The following is a 19,258-nucleotide window of genomic DNA, read 5'->3' as shown; positions in this document are numbered from 1 at the left end:
GCACCTGGGGGCAGGAACCATAGAGGAATGTTACTTACTATCTTGCTTGTTGCCTTATTTTCTGGCTCACTTAACTATTATTCTTATATGTCTCTGGCCCACCTGTCTGGGGATAATGCTGCTCACAGTGGGCTGCATCCCCAACTCCAAATCAATCACCATTCAAGATAATATCTTACAAACATGCTATAGGCCAATCTTAATTGAGTAATTACTCAATTAAGGTTCCCTCTTTTTCTGGTGACTCTAGGGTGTGAATGACAATAAAAAACTAGCCAGAACACCAACTGTTGATACTTTATAAAATTATGATTGGTTTTGAGTGTTGATCTTGGTAAATTCACTCAGTAGTAGCCTGTCTGCCTTCCTCCTTTCCACATCTCTTCCTTCCTCTCATCTTCCTTCCTTAGGATCATCTACAAGACCAGTCATGCTGTCCTTGGATAAAGAGATGTTTTTGCTTTCTCAGAGCCTTTTGTGTGATGTTCATAGACATGGTAAAAGCAGACACTCTCATTTTTCTTTATTATAGATTTTAGTCATGTTGCTTTTTTCCCCTGAAGATCAACAAATATGTCACATTTCCAGCAATCAATATATCACATTTAATAAAATTTAAACTAAAAAGTAACTTTGGAACCAAATCGTCTTGCTCTAGGAATAATGTTTGAATTTATTTCCTTTTAAGATGCAGCCTGCATATACATATTTAAAGTAGGAAGAATAAGGACATCATAGTAACTACTGTCTCTCATAACAAATGTCTTTTTAATTAAATTTTCAACAATATTCAAAGAGGCTAGGCGCAACATATCAACAAAGTGGTATTTGTCGTAGCTAAAATCAGAAGGCTGGCCAGAAGTCCTGGTTCTCAGGAGATTACTAAAAAACGTTTGTTTTATATTGTTCACATTCTCCTGGATAAAAGCTAGCAAGATTTTTCCAGCTCCGCAGAGTTGCTCTTTTCTGTGTTACATACTTCAAATGTTGACTATGGTAGCAGACCCTGATTCGAGTCTTAGAAAATGTAGTTAGTCATGGGTATTGGTGGGAAAAGCTCACATCAGGAAGTTGATCTTTGTCCTCAGGGTTTGACTGTCAGATTCAGTGGAGTTCAAACATTTACTGAGGACCAGAACAATGTTTTCTTTCTATATACTTTTCTCATCCTTGGAGCCATGGGGCTGTCATCTAACAAAGAGGATTGCTGAGGCAAACCCTTAAAAGGGCTTCAGCTCCCAAGGGTAAAGAGATTCTTAAATACACTCTGCCCAGAATTCGTCATAAATACTGGAAACTTCTGTTAGTTTTGAAAGGGTAATTTCAAATACTGTCACCACTCCCAGATCCATAAAACATGACCTGTAATGTCCAATTTGCCCCTACCAACATAGCTCCCTACTCTTGGGAGCTTGTCTATTGGGTCTGAGAATGTTGACTGAGGAGATTGTAGACTTTGATGGAAGAAATTAATAAGCAGAGTCATTCTCTTTCCTCTTTATCAAGCCCCTGATTTCTTTAAACACTCACTCAATCTTCAGGTCTTTTTGTACACCTCTACTCAGTCTGGCTCAGATGACTCTCTTTTACAGTGGTGCCTGATGGTTCCTTTAGCATACACATGTATGGACTGTATTCTAATTGTTTCAACTTGTTTGAATCTCCGGTTGAACTATAATGCCTTTGTGGGCTCTTACTTTTTCCAATTTGGCATCCTAATGACATCAGGAACCTATGTCTGGTCCCTGGTTGGGAATGAATAAACAGTTGTTGAGTGAGAATTTGAATGGATGAATGTATGGTATCGACCTTTCAAGAGCCCAAGTGGATAGCAGTATTTCAGTTTATAAATGAAAGTAAAATAACAAACATTTCTCATTCATGGATTGGATTAATTCATGAAAGATCAGGGTTTGGAAAGCAAGAGAAGAAACAAACAAACAAAATAACAACCCTGAGGTTTAGAAGAAGAGGAAAACAGCTACTTCCTCATAGATCAGAGGAACTTGAAAGTCGGTCTCGGGAAGGTTGATAATGAGGTTACCTATTAGGCCTGGAAAATGACTTAGGCCTGACTTCCATAACTCTATAGCTTGATGCATGGATGTGGGATATTGTGGTAAAGATTACTATGCTACACATCCATAGGATACTCTCGAAAGGCATGCAGTTTATTTCCCATTCACAAAGAACCATTTAGAACATTTTTGTGGGACATGTTCCTCACCTCTTCCCAACTTTGTCATTGCAGTTTACAAAGTGAGAATTTGAGAACTGGTGTTTTTTTTTTGTTTGCTTGTTTCTTTTAAAGTTTCTGAACCATTCATATGTCTGTTTTTCTCTTATCCTCATTTTCTTTGAATTTTTTTGTTGTTGTTCAAAATAGGTGAACTCCATGCTAGATCTTTTTTTTTTTTTGGTTTTTCGAGACAGGGTTTCTCTGTGTAGCTTTGCGCCTTTCCTGGAACTCACTTGGTAGCCCAGGCTGGCCTCGAACTCACAGAGATCCGCCTGGCTCTGCCTCCCGAGTGCTGGGATTAAAGGCGTGCGCCACCACCGCCCGGCTCCATGCTAGATCTTAACAAGATATAGTCGAAGTTTGTGGAGAAAGACGTTTTAACAGATATATATAGAGAAGTCTATCATAACACACACTTCTAAAAAACTAAAATTTTATTTCATTGTCTTTCGAACATACAATGTATTTGGAGACAGTCCATCCCCATGCACTTCCTTCTGATTCTTCTCCTATCCCTCCCCGCAACCTGTCCACTCCCAACCTCGCTGTCTCTCTTTCTCTTTTAAAAACATGTGGTACCCACTGAGTCCATTTAGTGCTACCTGTGTGTGCACACGTGTAGGAGCATCTGCTGGTGCACAGGTAGCTTCTTGGGGCTGGAACCCCCAAAGAAAAGTGACTATCCCTCTCTTAGTAGCCATCAGCTGCCAATAGCTCCTCAGATGTTGGAATTTTGGCTGGCCTGATCTTGTGGAATCTCAGTTATGATGAGTTCAAGATACACATTTTGCATTTTAATCATCATGTTTCTGAATTTTTCTGTTAGTCTCAATATTTCGATGTTTTGTTTTGCACTTTTTCAGGTGGATATTTTTATTGTATGTAAATAGGTATAAAATTTTTTCTTGTTTCCTAATATGTATGAATTCTTTTACTTTTATGACCTCATCTTGTTGTCCAGAATTTTCAGGAAAATGTTAAAATATTAGTTGTGATATTGGACACTTTTCTCATTGTTTATATTAAAAATATTGAAAGAGTTTTAGATTTAGGTATTTTGTTGCTATTGATTGGATTATAGGTACAGCATTTTAAGGAATGTTCTATTTCTAGGCTATATACTTAAAAATTTTATCAATTTCTCAAAACATCTATTGAAGGAATTAGATGGCTTTTCTCTCACCTCTCAATGTGATAAATTATAGATTTCCTAATATCAGGCCACAACCACATTCATTTCTAGAATAAATTATGCTCTGCCATGGCATTTTATTCTAACACCTAACACATTAGATTTTAAATGTTTTATTAATAATATATGTATTTATAGTTATAATTGAGATTGCTTGAAGATTGGGTGTTTGTTTCACAGTTCTTCCTCTATGGCCACTGATTTCTCTCTCTCTCTCTCTCTCTCTCTCTCTCTCTCTCTCTCTCTCTCTCTCTCTCTCTGTGTGTGTGTGTGTGTTCATTCACATGTGTGCATTCATTCTTGCATTTCCAGGCTAGAGAGTAACTTCAGACACCATTACTTAGACACTGTCTACCTTGTCTTTTGAGACAGGCTCTCTTACTGAGATCTGGAACTTATTGGTTTAATTAGGCTGACTGGCTGTGGAGCACCAGGGATTATCTGCTTCCACCTCCTCATCACTGGGATTGTGTTTTTGTTTTTAAAATTGTACTTTTATTTGTTTATTTTTAGTGTGGGTTCTGAGGATCAAACTCATGTCTTTATGCTTGCACAGCAATCATTTTTACTGACTGAATGATCTTCCCAGGCCCCTCTTGTGGCCAGATCTTGCTGAATTCCTGAAACTCTGGGCTGAGCTCTGGAGGCTGATTGCAAATACTTCCAGGTGCTATGTTCACTTTCGTTCAAGCTCGATTGTGCTGTGTCTTTTAACATTTTGGTCTCCTTGACCCCTCTGCAGGATCCCCTGAGCTCCCCTTGATGTTTGGCTGTGGGTCTACATCTGTTTCCATCAATTGCTGAATGAAGCCTCTCTGATAACAATTGGGCTAGGTGCTAATCTGGTCATAGGGATGGCCAGTTTAGGATACATATCTACTATTGCTAGGAGTCTTAGCTGGGGTCATCCTTGTAGATTCCCGGGAGATTCTCTTGTGGCAGGTTTCCACCTGACCCTGAAATACCCTATCCTTTCCAGTAGTCTCTTCAGTACTCTCCCCATCTATCACACCTCTAACCTGATTGCTCATGTCAAGGACACCACAAGAAAAACCACACAATCAACTAACCTGGGCTCATATGGGCTCACAGAGACTGAATCAACAACCAGGGAGCCTGCATGGGACTGACCTAGGCACTCTGTGTATTTGTTACAGTTGTGTAGCTTGGTGCCCTTGTGGGACTCCTAACAGAGGGAACAGGTGCTGTCTCTGACTCTTGTGGCAGCTTTTGGGACCCTATTCCTCATACTGTATCATCTTGCCCAGCCTTAATACATAGAAAGGTACTTAGTCTTAGTGCAACTCGATATGCCATGTTCTGTTGATATCCATGGGAGTTCTGTCCTTTTGGAGCAGAAACTGAGGAGGAGTGGATGTGGGGGTGGGGACAGAAGAGGAGTGGTGGGGAGGGACTGGGAGGAAAGGAGGGAGGGGAAACTGTGGCTGGGATGTAAAATAAACAAATAAATAAAACAATAGTAATAAAACAATTTTGGTCTCTTCTATTGTGTATGTAGTAGGATTTATTGAAACTACCCTGTTTCCCCTTAATTCAGATTGCTTCTTTCCACTTTCCTTTCTATTTCCCTTGGGACTTAATTCATTGAAAAGGGGGAAGCAGTGGGGTAAACCAACTCATAAAGTGAATCAACCAATAAGGTGAAATGACATAGAGTTTTCATCAAATTCATTAAATTTGAAACTATAGCACTTCCCAACTCATGTATCATAAAGTTTTCATAACAGCTATCCTTTGGTCTTTGGGAGGAGCTGGCACTCCTGAACTTCTCTAGGAACTGAGAAGAGCTTGGTGGTCGGCCCACCACCACAGTCAGTTCTGCTGGTGTGGTATATCCCAAGTGTTAAGTCTTGTGCTCAGAGCAGCATTTTTAACTGCAAAGGTGTATATGTAAATGCAATAACTCTGGTTTGTTGTGGATATCATTCTGTATAAATAAAACACTGATTGGCCAGTGGCCAGGCAGAAAGTATAGGCGGGACAAGGAGAGAGGAGAATTCTGGGAAGTGGAAGGCTGAGGGAGACACTGCCAGTCGCCGTGTCACTTCACATGACAAGCAGCATGTGAAGATGCTGGTAAGCCACAAGCCACGTGCCAAGGTATAGATTTATAGAAATGGACTAAATCAAGATATAAGAACAGTTAGCAAGAAGCCTGAGCCATTAGGCCAAACATTTTAAATAATATAAGCGTCTGTGTGTTTCTTTTATAAGTGGGCTGTTGGACTGCTGGAGCTTGGTGGGACCTGGAGAGAAAACTCTCCAGCTACAAATGGTGCCCAACATGTTGGCAAGAGTTTCCACCTAAAACCTGAGTAAAAAGATTCTAAAACGGAGCTAAAAACAGTTCCTAGTTGTCTCTTCAAGCTAGTGGCAGCCTGTGTGTTTGAACTACTATGGCGGGTTCCTGGCGTGTGCGCTCAACCTGCAGTATGGCAGGAATGAGGCCTCTGCAAGTGGCACATTAAGCTGCGTGGTGGATTTAGCCTTTGCTAGTACAAAACAAAAAGAGGTTTCTGAACTACATGTTGCTTGGATAAAAGCATAGACCCAAGATGGCTCCCAGAGCTGGCGGTAAACGTATCACTGCCATGTTGGGAAGCTGACGTGGGTGGAGCCAGCAGCCACAGTGCCATTTCAGTCTTAGAATGCTGCAGTTTAAAGCAGTAGGCTCAAGGTAATATAAAAAATAAGCCACGTAAAAATGGCTACCACACAGAGAATCTGGATTATGTTCTCTTTGATATTCGTAACTGAAGAAAAACATTTGATTGCAAAAGCTGTTGAGTTATGCCAAAATTTATATTTTAAAGGTGCCTTGACTCAAAATTTGGATATAAGGATATGTTGCCTTGGAAAAGAGGCTCTGCTTTTGTTCCCACAGAAAGCAATAGGCTATGGATTTGTTCCAGATTAAGATACATCAGGTTTGACCAGCCAAGACCCCCTGAAAGGTCTCTGATGACACTAAGGCCCAGATGATCCAATATCCAGAATGGTTTGAACACAACTGGCTTAGACAATACAGCCTCATGGACTACTCCATAATCCTAAAATTTTCTTTGTTTCCCCATAAGATACAGCGCCCCTCTACAGCAGGGAGTAGTAAGAGAAGCTACGCCCAAATTCCCAAATTATATGTAATTTTACTTTGTTAAGGTTAAAACCTTTCTTTTTGAATAAAAAGAAAAGGGAAGTGCTGTGGATATCATTCTGTATAAATAAAACACTGATTGGCCAGTGGCCAGGCAGAAAGTATAGGCGGGACAAGGAAAGAGGAGAATTCTGGGAAGTAGAAGGATGAGGGAGACACTGCCAGCCGCCACCATGACAAACAGCATGTGAAGATGCTGGTAAGTCATGAGCCATGTGGCAAGGTATAGATTTATAGAAATGGACTAAATTAAGATATAAGAACAGTTAGCAAAAAGCCTGCCATGGCCATACAGTTTGTAAGCAATATAAGTCTCTGTGTTTACTTGGTTGGGTCTGAGTGGCTGTGGGACTGGCAGGTGACAGAAATTTGTCCTGACTGTGGGCCAGGCAGGATAACTCTAGCTACACTGGTTGGAGCATAAATCACATTTTTTGTTTAAGGCTACACTGAATTCCACCTGTGTACAGTGAGTAACATAAGGCTTTTAGAAAACACACTGGGCTTCTAGGAAAACCCTGTGGGAACCACTTGTTACGGCTGCAAGAATCTGTAAGATCAACGAACTCAACCCTTGAAGACAATCATGCCATCAGTGATGACAAACACTGAGGAGTGCCAGACCTGAGAAGTACTTTAGGATCAGTAGGCACCCTTGGGCATGGTCCATACAGTCTGCCCTGGGTGTCCCTTGCAAGTCCATTCTCAACAAGGCCTCTCTTGGTTTTCCTTCCTTTCATGCTTTCTTCCGTTGGTGTTCTTCTTGAGGTGAGTGATCCTCTTGGGAACATCCTTGAGGATCTCTCTGGCCAGAACTTTGAGGCTCTTTGATTAGATAAGTAACTTGACTCATATATCTTCACCTTTCCTAGATGGATTATTTTTCAACAACGGAAACGTGCTGTTTGTCACATGGAGGAATCTCCCTGTAACATCAGTGACAACCTGGAAGGATGATGGATACAGAGGCCGTGGATGCAGAAATTGGAAGTGGTGCCACAAGGCTGACTGGATGTCTCCCCATGAATCGCATTGCGTTCACCACTGTTAATGGGTGAGCAGCCTGGGTGGTAGTCTGAGGGCTTCTGCCTTTCCAGTTCCCTAGTGACCTTGGGCAAATGCTGTAGTTTCTCTATTTGTAAACAGAAGGTAATTTGTGGTGTCTGCTCCATTTCAGAGCTGTTGAGAAGATGAATGTGACTGAATCTCCACAGAGCTCTGAGCCTCTCTGAGAGGGTGCTATGTAATCACCAGCAGTCACTTTCACCCAATCTGTTAGGTGCACTGAGATTTCAATAGCTGGAGTTAAATTAACAGTAGACACTTGTCCTTAACCTTCAGCTTTAACGTTTCCTGTTTCCCATAGAACCCATGAGCACATAAATATCTTTGCCAAGTCATGCCACCTCCACATGAATCAGGGAAGACTCTTGTCCTGCCTGTATCCTTGAGTGTGACCTCTTTCAGCAAATACATAGTGGAGTGGATTCTTGACTCAATTAGAAAATCTCAGGCCTTACCAACTTCCTGCAGGGTGACCTCAGATCTATAAAAGTTTCTAAGATTCTGGATCTTGACCAGTAACATTTGATTATTTATAACTGTTCCATAGAGGAAATTCCATCTATTTCTCCAAGCTCCTGGCAAACAGAAGGTGCTCAGTAAATGTCAATATTTTGAAATTTATTTATTTTCTTTAATTCTGTCACTTTTTGGCCCTGACATATATATGACACATGCATTGTTATTTCAGCATCTTGCAGAAAGGTGACATTAACGTTTTGGGTGTCTGGGATATGAAGTTATTTTAAGGAGACTTCATTTTGAATTACCTGTTTTCACTCTCAGTGTCCTCAGAGTAATTTAAACTAACCCAACACATACAAGCATTTATTCTATGACATTTATTTTCAATAGCCTAGGAGCCCTCCCATGCTCTTTATAGAAAGACAAAGCTAGGAAAGGTAGCCTGGCTATCAGGAGGTACTATTTAAGGTCTCAGCAGGACAGAAACAATCATGTTGATACTGGCTGTGGAGTGGATGATGCTAAGGACTAGCCCAAGGGCCCTGTCAGTCATGTGCTATCCAAAATCACCAGCGGGTTTAAAAGAGATACCCCTCCCCCTAAGGAAGCTTCAAATCTTCATCTCCAGATTTCACTTGTGCTGCAGATGGAGCCTGTGGCATCAGAGAAATCTTAAACTGTAGGCTCTTGCTGGAGAGGCAGGGTTTCCCCCACAAAGAGATGCTGGCCAAGCTCCAGCTGAGTGTGGTTGCTGGGAAGGTTTACACAAGGGAGCAGGTGTTTCATTGGGAAGTGACTGCCTACACACTACTTTGTACTGCCTCTGAGTAGCCAGGGATCTCTGCATGTGAATGTCTTCTAACTCAGCTCCTCACTCTCCTTTTCACTATCTATAAAGTGGAGAGTGACACCGACTTTGTCGTATTTTTACAAAAGTTTTTAGGTAATGTGTAGAGGGTACCTACAACAATGTTTAGACTTTGGAAGGCACAATGATACATTTAAGCTATTAATTGCCATTTTAAGTAAAATGTGTTGAAAATAATTAACACAGCAGGCAGAATAATTCTCCCTTCATAAAAACAGAAGAGGTCACTGGGCTTCTAATCCCTGGAATCTGTGAATATTACTTTTCATGGTAAAGGGGACTTCAAAGTTAAGAAAGAGAAAAATTGTGGTGGTATTGTGTTCCCTGAAATATTGTGCACACTAATAAACTTATCTGGGGTCAGAGAACAGAACTGCCACAATATTAAACATAGAGGATAGGCAGTGGTAGCACATGCCTTTAATCCTAGCATTCCAGAGGCAGAGATCTACCTGGATCTCTGTGTGTTCAAGGATACAGCCAAGCATGGTGACTCACGCCTTTAATCCCAGAAAGTGAGCCTTTAATCCCAGGAAGTGAGGGCAGAAAGAAGAAAGGTATATAAGGCGTGAAAACCAGGAACTAGGCTGATTAAGCTTTCAGGCTTTCGAGAAGCACTTCAGCTGATATCCATTTGGATGAGGACACAGAGGCTCCCAGTCTGAGGAAACAGGATCAGCTGAGGAACTGGCAAGGTGAGGTGGCTGTGGCTTGTTCTGCTTCTCTGATCTTCCAGCATTCACCCCAATACCTGGCTCTGGGTTTGTTTTTATTAATAAGAGCATTTAAGATTCATGCTACAAAAAATCTCAGATATCCTGCATTTTCTGGGTGTCCATGCATTTAATTATATTGGGCTTTGAGAGTGAGGACCTTTCCCTGTTGTGGCCAGGGGACAAGCTATGAAGATGCAAGGAGAGCCAGCAACATGCTATAGCACTGAATTTGCAGCCATTGACTTCCACAACCCAAAAGAAATGTGTCTGGCCACTAAAAGCTGCGAGAGACTCCAGAAGCAGCCAGCCTTGCTTTAGTTTTAGTTTTCTGATGCCAGTGCTACACTTCTGACCTACAGAAGTATAAGAATATATAAACTATTATATATATATATATATTTAAGTCAAATTTGTGGTGATTTGTTATAGCAATATTAGACCTAAATTCATTGCTAAGTAATGTTTTTCAAACACCTTAGGTCACTCACTCCTCACTGCTCATTTTGTTTAGGGACTTGGAGCTTGCAGAAGGGATGAACCTTTTAGTTAGAGTTCCATAGAGAGCGCCTTCCGCATGAAGTGTTGGGTTGTCCGCTACTGTGGACATCCGAGCAGAACTTGAATCTCACTTAGCATATTCTTAAATGGAATTCGGAAGTAGCTCTTCAGACAGTAGCTACTGAGCCAATGTGGCTGACCTTGAGGATCTGAGCAGTGTTGAGTTTCGTGAATCCTCGATTTTGCATCTCTAGATACGGAAGTATGGGTACTGATGATTCACTTTTCAGACTTCCCCCTTCATCAGCAGGCTGGCATTGAGCGCCGGGCTAATGGGTTTGACCCTAGTGTCCTACCACCACCACCCCTGCAGTTCAGTGTGATCAGCTTCTTCTAGCAAGGTTTTCCTTCAGAGGAATAGTTTCAGGTCATTTTCTGCCCCTGAGACATTGTAGCCCTTTCACTATTTTAGGAACACAGTGCAATTTATACAAGACTGCTGACACAGGGCAGAAACACCTTGCCAAGAGGAATTCTCCATGAGTAGAATAAATGAGGAGAGAAAGCATGAAAATATGTGTTGGTGCGGCCACTGCTCTGACTTCCCCCCATTCTTCATGGTGTGAAGCTGAGGATGCCTGACACCCAGGGTCAGATGAGGTATATCAGAAAATGCTGACACATAATATAGCCTGGTGCTGGAGAGACGCTAGCATGGTTGCCAACTCCTGGTCCCCAGCAAATCACCTTCACTGGCTGCTCACATCACCCACACTGTGCATTTCAGGATCCAGCTGCTGTTCAGAGAGCTGAGGGGTTAAATATCTTGACTTAAATTAATGACTTGAGACTCAATGGCAATCTCCTATGCCTTCTTCACAACAAACCAAATGTAAAATACCACAGAGAATGCTGGGTGATATGCAGTTCAAGATCTAACTTGTATCAGTGGGCTTCAAAATAAATGCTCCTTTTATCTCAACAACTTTTCTTCTAGGACTGTCTCCCAAGGAAGTACTAAAATCGATGTTCAAACATGCTCAGCAGCAATACTTCTGCACATCCCATTGTGGGACTCCAAGGGGCCAGGGAGGTGTCTTAGTGGGTAAAGTGCTTGCTTTGTGAGCATGGGAACCTGAGTTTGAATCTTCAGTAGCAACCCTGTGAAAAGTTGCACATGGTGGTGCATGTGTAACCCCAGCACTTGTGGGACAAAGAGGCAGTTCTGGAGGCTCACTGGACATCTACACTGAGCTGCCAGTTCTGAGAGACCCTGTCTCAACATATAAGATGAGAGCGATGAGGATGACTCTCCACATCTACCTCTGACCTTCGTGTCCACCCACACCCATGACTGAGTGCACCTACAGACATATGTGTACACAGATGAACATGTACATGTGCATGCATACACACACACACACACACACACACACACACACACACACACACGGGAAAAGCAATTTATGTTAAAGAATGTAGATCTGTATCATAAAGGATCATGTAAAAGATTTAGTGATGTGAAGATGTTTATGATATATCACCAAGTAAAAGAACAAGACTATGAGACAACTAGCAATGTTTTGTCTAAATGCATATTATCTTTAAATAGTGATGCCAGTATCACAGCACTAGTTAATAAAAAATGACTACCTGTTATCTGTTAGGCACTTTCCACAGTACTTAGCATGTTGGATAGAAGTATTTACTTATTTAATTGTTAACAATATTGGGTAAAATAATATTAATTTTGTTTTTGTTTTGTTGAGACAGGATCTCACATAGCCTTGAACTCGTGCTCCTTCTGCCTGCCATCTCTCAAGTGCTGGACTTATAGGGCAGGAGTTAGATCCTGGTAAGATATTGTTATTGTCCCTGTTTGACAGATGCAGAAACTGAGACACAAGAAACTTAGACAAACTTATTTAAGGACACTTGGCAGAACACCAATTCGGGTATAGAAAAGAACTTGAAAGCTTGAGCTATTGACTCCAAGGGACACTGCTTTGACACCTGCGAGAAAACCTCCAGAAGATGATACTGAATAGGTATACGTTTTGTTTATTATACAGTTTGTGTGTGTATATGTGTGTGTCATACATGTATCTTATATATCCAGAAATGTTGATTATATAAATGTGACTGTATATGTGTCAATACTGAAGGGGATTTATGCCCTTACCTTTATACGTAGGACAGAAATACTTGCAAAAACAACATCATAAGTAGTAGTTTTCTGATTAACTTGTCCGCTCAACCATCAGTAATTTCACCAGAAAACTAAGTAAAGCACAGCTTGGCTGTGTGGATCAGCAACTCTCTGGTATTCGCTACTTAGCTTCGGGCCAGTCAGCTCACGGCCTCACACGGAAGACAGGACATAGAAATAAATCTTCTCATTTTCATCCTTGGTTCAGCCCTTAATTGTCCTCAGACCGATGTTGACCCAGGCTGTTTCTATTCATCAGTTAATTCCTTTCTGCAAGTAGAATTGTGAAGTCTTGGCCCTGGGCAGGGTTTCTCAAGGAGGAATGATTTTGTTCCCTTGTGAACATTATCCCCGCAGACATTTTTGTTTGTAGCAACTGGTGTGGGCATGCTGCCACTGGCATCTGGTGGATAGTGGGAAGCCAAGAATGCTGATCCACTCCCCCAGTGCTCACAACAAAGGACTGTGGGCCCAGTGTATTAACTTGTACTGAGATTGACGTCCTTCTCTGCATGTCAGTGATTTTACTCCCACCTTTGGATGTGCTAAGAGAATTGACAGCTGCTTTGATGTCCTCAAACTCACAGTTCTCTTCTTCTTGGTAGACTTTGGCTAGAGGCATCTCTCCTCACATCCAGGGTCTCATGAGGAGATGAGGATTATGAAAAGACCACGGGCTTTGGTGTCAGAAGGCCAGGTAGATGTGTCCTAAGGACACAGTGCGGCCTCTCGCTAAGCCTTGCTATGTTGGATTAATTATTTTGTCTCTTTCAATCTCAGTTTTTACATGAAACCAGAGATACCAACTTTTAACACTAACTTCCAAGATGTAGTGGATACTCCATAATGTTTATTTCTGTTCCAACTTAACCTGGGGAAGGGCTTTGATGATCAAGGAAGTCACTGGATTACTAAACATCAAGAAGCTATCCATTGGGTGCAAGTTCGGTTCTTAAAAGTTGATATTACACATCATTTTTTTATGTGTTGGGTTGGATAAGGAATCAATGGCCTTTCAGTTTGCCTGGAGAACTACCAACTTCAAGTGAAACTCAGATTCGCTGTTGCAAGGGTCATGGCTATGAGCCTCACCTGCTTTTTGCTGGGAGAAAATTCAGTGATAATAGCTGCAATTAATTTTGCAACTAGAATTGCTTCTGTTTCCCTCCTACAATTCTGTTAGCTAACTGACTTGGGCCAGACTGAGAATTGTGATAATAGCAGTTGTAGCAAGAATAGCTAACACTTACACAGTGTCATGTATGCTAACATCTCATCTTAAACCCAGCTTTATCACAGTACAGCTCATGTATAGAAAACTGCACATAATCGCGTACAATTTGATGAAGACATTATGCTAAGTGAAATGGCGTAGAAGGACATAAACTGCAACACTCCACCTGCTTGGAGGTTCGAGTTAGTCAGCCTCATAGAGAGGTTGCTAGAAGTTGGGAGAAAGTGCAAATAAGGAACTTCTATTTAAAATGGATATAAAGTTTCAGTGACACCACGGCTGACCCCACCTTGGTCTGCTGGCAGTGGTCCAGAGGGTGCCTGGACTGGTCTACTCTAGTGACCAGTCTAGCAAATAACCTAGCTGTCATCATAGAGCCTTTGTCCAGTGACTGATGGAGGCAGATACAGAGATCCACAGCCAGCACCAGGCTGAGCTCCGGGAATCCAATTGATGAGAGAGAGGAGAGATACTGCAGGCGAGGGATGTCGAGATTATGATGGGAGGATGTGCAGAGATGACCGGCCACACTAGTGGAAGCCCATGAACTGTGGACTGGTGGCTGTGGAGCTCCCATGGGACTGGACTAGGCCCTCTGGATATGGAAGATGGTTGTTTGGCTCGAACTGTTTGGGGGGCACCCAGGCAGGGGGATCGGGATCTGTCCCTGGTCTGTGGGCAGGCTTCTGGAATCCAGTGCCTGTGGTATGATACCTTGCACAGCCTTGGTGCAGTGGGAAGGGGCTTGGACCTGCCTAGGCTCAGTGTGCTGGGCTCTGCTGACTCCCCATGGGAGGGAGACCTCGATTTGGGGGATGTGGGGATGCGAGGTGGCTTGGGAAAGAGGGCTGGGGGGTGGGAGGAGGGAGGAGGGAAGAGGGAGGGGGGATCTGTGGATAGTATGTGGAGTGAGTAGAAAATTTCTTAATAAAGAAAAATGAAAGAAAAAAAATAAAACCATAAGAAAAGTTTCAGTGACACAGCATGATTTCTGGAAATTGACTATTTATAATTATGCCTATAGTAACTCATCCTGTTTAAATGTATTTTCTTTATGGTAGACATGTAACAGTAGAGGGTATTTGTGTATTATATCATGGTGTTTCAGTACTTTCATATAATATGTATTAGTTAAATCAGGACAATGAACATTTCTATGTCTTTATCACTTCTCTTTTATAGTTTTTTTTTATGCATATAATCTCTTGTCAGCATGGATATCTTTGTACTGTGTGCGTGAAGTGCTCTTGGAGGCCAGTATAGAGCATCAGAATCCCTGGGACCGAGTTACAGATGGTTGTGAGTGGCTGTGTGGTTCTACAGACTGAACCCAGATCTCCACGCAGCAAGCACTCTGTCTAAACACAGAACCATTTCTCTAGTCTCCGTCATTTCTTTCTGCCTTTGCTGTACCAGGGGCTGAACTCACACCTTATGTGTGAGACAATCTAATCACAAGAGCTCTTAAAAGTAGAGGCTCTTTCCCTGCTGCTATCAGAGAGAAAGGCGAAGCTGGACTAGGAACACAGATACTTTGCTACTGGTTTCATGTTGGAGGATAACCAGGGACAAGGAAGTGTGAGGAGTCTCTAAATGCAGCATAAAGTGGGGGATATATTCTGTCCAAATGCCCTAAAGAGGCCCAGTCCTGGTCACATCTTGATTTCAAAGGATAAGGCGTAAGGAAAGCAAGGGTGGCACATGAGTCACTTACTATACCATGCTTATGTTGGTCTTTTTCTAGGCTTTTCTCAATGTTGGCCACAGAAACTCAAAAAAAAAAGAAGTTGAGGGGCTGGATAGATGATTGGTGCTTAAGTACACTGACTGCTATTTTGGGGAGGCTGAATATGGTTCCCAGCACCCACACTGGGATGCTCACAACTGCCTGTAACTCCAGCTTCAGGCGTTCTGTGCCTCTGACCTCTGAGGGTACCTGCACTCATGTGCACCCACCCACCCACATATGCATAATTTAAAAAATAATTAAAAGGTTGAGGACTGGGAGTATGCTGAAATGGTAGAGCACTTACTTAGCATGTGTGAGGCCCTGGCTTTAATTCCCATCACAGTACCTCCTAAAGGAGGAAGAGAAAGGAGAGGAGGAAGAAGAAGATGAGAAAGAAGAAGAGGAGGAGGAGGAGGACAAGAGAGAAGAAGAGAAGGAGGAGGAGGAGGGGGAGGAGGAGGGGGAGGAGGGGGAGGAGGAGGGGGAGGAGGAGGGGGAGGAGGAGGGGGAGGAGGAGGGGGAGGAGGAGGAACAGCTGACATTTGATGCCTTTTCCACCCTCAGGGCTTTTGCCTGGGTCAGAACCTTCAGATAGGCTGTGTCATCTTACACTTCACTCATGCTGTTCTCTTATAGTCCTTTCTACTATTTAAGATCTAAGGAAAATGTCCATTTAATGTTTGGACCATCTACCCCAGGAAGGTAGTGCCAGGGCTGACACCCAACAGTTATCAGACCTTACCTGCAGCATCAGTCTTAACATTTGGTGTCAATCTAGTTCTGCCATAGGTCTTAATTTGTTCCTTTTTTTTTTTGTGAGACACACTGCATTACCCACCTGGGTCTCGTCATGAGTGAGAGTCATCACTTCACAAAGCCTAGGTGTCCTCATAGCTGTCCTGGAAAGAATAAACTTACCTTTTGGAGATGTTAGAGTTAAATTAGCTACATTCTGTGTCAAGTGCCTCAAACGCATGGCCTATTCCACCAGATATTTGCTAACTTAAAATTCGATCTGCACTTGAAGACTCAGCACCAGAAGCCAGATCTCTGTATCCTGAGAAATAGCTGAGTGACCCTGGAAAGTCGTTTTGCCATTTGGTTTTAGAAATAGCTCTTGAACTCTGAGGACATGTTGCCTTTCCCCAGGCTTCCAGGCAGAGGTGAGCCTGGGAGTCTGCAAGGTGAAGAGAGCATCCTGCAGGTCCAAGGGCTTCCTAATGCTTCACTCCAGCTTCACAGTCATGCGCGCATTTTAGCACTGAAAGGTTTTGCTGTTATTAAAGCCAAACCTGCAAAGCTTTTGTGAAAGATTTTAGTCCTTTGCTCTTGTGTTTATTCTTCTGGCTGTTTTTATGCTTGGTTAGACTAATTCTTCAGATGCACTTTGTGCTTTGTGTGAGAGCCTACCATCAAAATAAGTAATCTGTCTTTTTTTTTTAACATGAAAAACTATTTTCAGAAAGGTTTTCTGAATGCATTCCTAAATATTTACTAACATGAATTATAGAGAAGTGACTAGCATAGCCAGGCATTTTATTACTCCTTGTCATTTCATCATTTAAAAATTTATCTTTCCATTATAGAACCAATGCCTGCTCACTGTAGAGAATTTGGAAATTACAGATAAGGGAAAGGCAGGACATTTGTTATGTTATCACCAAAGAGATAACCACTGTAGACATTTTGATAGCCTCATATTACACACACACACACACACACACACACACACACACACACACACACACTCACAGAGAGATAGAGACAGACAGATAGACAGAAAGAGACAGAGAAAGACAGACAGATAGACAGAGACAGAGAGAAAGAAAGACAGACACAGAGAGACAACAGACATATTTCATATAATCAAAAAGTGAACAAGCTCCTATAATGTATTCAGTATATTCCTCTCAACTATAAATCATGACATACTGAACTAACTGTTTCATCAGTTCCGGTAGGTTTATAGCCCGTTTCCATGTCATTCTCAAATAGATCGACCCCACATGGTACTTTCCCACTTGTTGCTTTGCCGTCCCCGGTTTCCTCCCATCTCATTGTACTCATTTCCCCACACCAGGAATTAATGATACTTGTGATGATATTAGGTCATCATTTCCCTGACTTTAACAGAGCTTATTTAGCTGTGCATGTTGTGAATCTCTCTCTCTCTCTCTCTCTCTCTCTCTCTCTCTCTCTCTCTCTCTCTCTCTCTCCAGGATTTGGTATATTACATAAAAGCAGTTCTGAGAGTTTAAGATTTGTTGGTGGGATATGATCTTTCCTCCAGTAAAGAGAGAACGGTACTGAGCACACACAATAAACCAATTGGTATGCCTTCGGGGCATTAAGGATGGTTTAAAGATGAAGAAAAACCACTGGCTGATTCAACACGTCCTTTCTGGGTTAATAGTAAGTGATAAAACACACTTCCATGCCATTTGGAGGAGACTTAAGAGTGAGCTGGCATACAGCCAGAGAGCAAGCTACCCCACACTTCCTCTGCTGTCTTGGGACTCAAACACTGGACAACAGCCTCAGGAACCAGGCGGTCACCACATCCAGTACAGGCTGGGAGCACAGTAAGACTTGTGCATCTGCCTCTGCAGAATGTACCAGGCTCTGCTGACTCCCCCTGGGAGGCCTTACCTTCTTGTAGGAAGAAATGGGGGGGTGGGGTGGGGTGGGGGAAGGCTGGAGGGGAGGGAGGAGGGAAGAGGGGGATCTGTGATCGGTATGTGAAATGAATAAAAAAAATCTCTTAATTAAAAAAAAAAAACTTGTGCATCCGGTAGATGATTCAGGATGGAGGCTTGGGAGGCCTAAGCCATTTTACTTCTGTAGATGCTGGGCTAGGGATAAGACTCCCAAGACAAAGCTGAACTCAGCTGTGTGACCACACATGAGGACAAACACTAGAGTTTCTATGCTCCTGTGGCTGTTTTTCTGAGCTGTGATGTGAAAGACCATAAAGCCACATTTATGGTTAAGATGGGAGCAGTACTGCCCACCAGGCAGGTGGTGAGTGAAAACCTAGCCCTTGGTAGACCTCTTCTAACTACAGTGAAGCAGGCAATCCGATATGGGACTTTCAAAGCCAGGATGCAAAAACAAAGGCATTGAGACGCAGAAGCAGAAAGGTGGTTTTGGTAAAGATTTGCTGTAGGGATTTTAGGGTATTTTGACAGCATCTTTTAAGGAGATTAACTAAATTCTTAGCATTTTAGCAGCTCTATGATAAAAGGTCAAATTTAATATAGTGATGGATTGTATCAAGGTGAATAAAGTGATTCTTTCAAGGCATAAGAAATAAAGACCCAGATTAGTGTTTAATTAGATTCAAAGCATAACTTTAAATGTAAAAGCAGAAAGTGAGGGTGGGGTGATTCATAGGATACACAGCTAAATAAATTTCAGTTCAAGTCAGGAAAACAAGGAGCTGCTGTCGTCACGATATGTTCACAGTGTGGTGAAATAGTAAGTCAATAAACAGGGAGACAAAACCAGGGGTGTGGTAGGTCTACCTGCCAAACTCAAGGCTGGACATGATCCAGGCCGATTATCTCAGCGCTCAGGAGGTCGAGGCAGAGAGACCGATGTGAGTTTAAGGGTAGTCTGGGGTGATAGTGAGTTCCAGGCCTGCTACAGAACGTTTCAAATTAAAATACACAAACACGTACACGGTGGGGTATGGAGGGGAGGAGAGGGAGAGAGAATTAGAAGGACATGAAGCAAAGGAGATTTTTATTATTATGCAGGAGATGCAGAAGATAATTTCCAGTACTTTCTCGGAATATTGAAAAAAAGAAGGACACAAACCACAAAGATGATGGGAAATTGAGAAACATGAAAGAAAAATGATACCAAAATA

The 19,258-nt window shown here is 42.3% G+C and overlaps 1 long non-coding RNA gene across 1 annotated transcript in view; it reads left to right on the top strand.

Moving 5' to 3' along the window:
- Nucleotides 1–18,044, top strand: part of LOC128097683 (uncharacterized) — a 97,140-nt gene extending 79,096 nt beyond the window's left edge. Inside the window, exons 2-4 of the long non-coding RNA XR_008213942.1 lie at nucleotides 7,479–7,660; nucleotides 12,102–12,263; nucleotides 17,607–18,044. This is a non-coding gene — a long non-coding RNA (uncharacterized LOC128097683). The remainder of the gene's footprint in view (nucleotides 1–7,478; nucleotides 7,661–12,101; nucleotides 12,264–17,606) is intronic.
- The last annotated feature ends 1,214 nt before the right edge of the window (nucleotides 18,045–19,258 follow it).

Source organism: Peromyscus californicus, unplaced genomic scaffold (assembly GCF_007827085.1).
Source record: "Peromyscus californicus insignis strain IS unplaced genomic scaffold, ASM782708v3 Scaffold_5__1_contigs__length_169319896, whole genome shotgun sequence".
Lineage (NCBI taxonomy): Eukaryota > Metazoa > Chordata > Mammalia > Rodentia > Cricetidae > Peromyscus > Peromyscus californicus.
The sequence above is the reverse complement of the archived record's forward strand: the minus strand, read 5'-3'. Positions and strand labels throughout refer to the sequence as shown.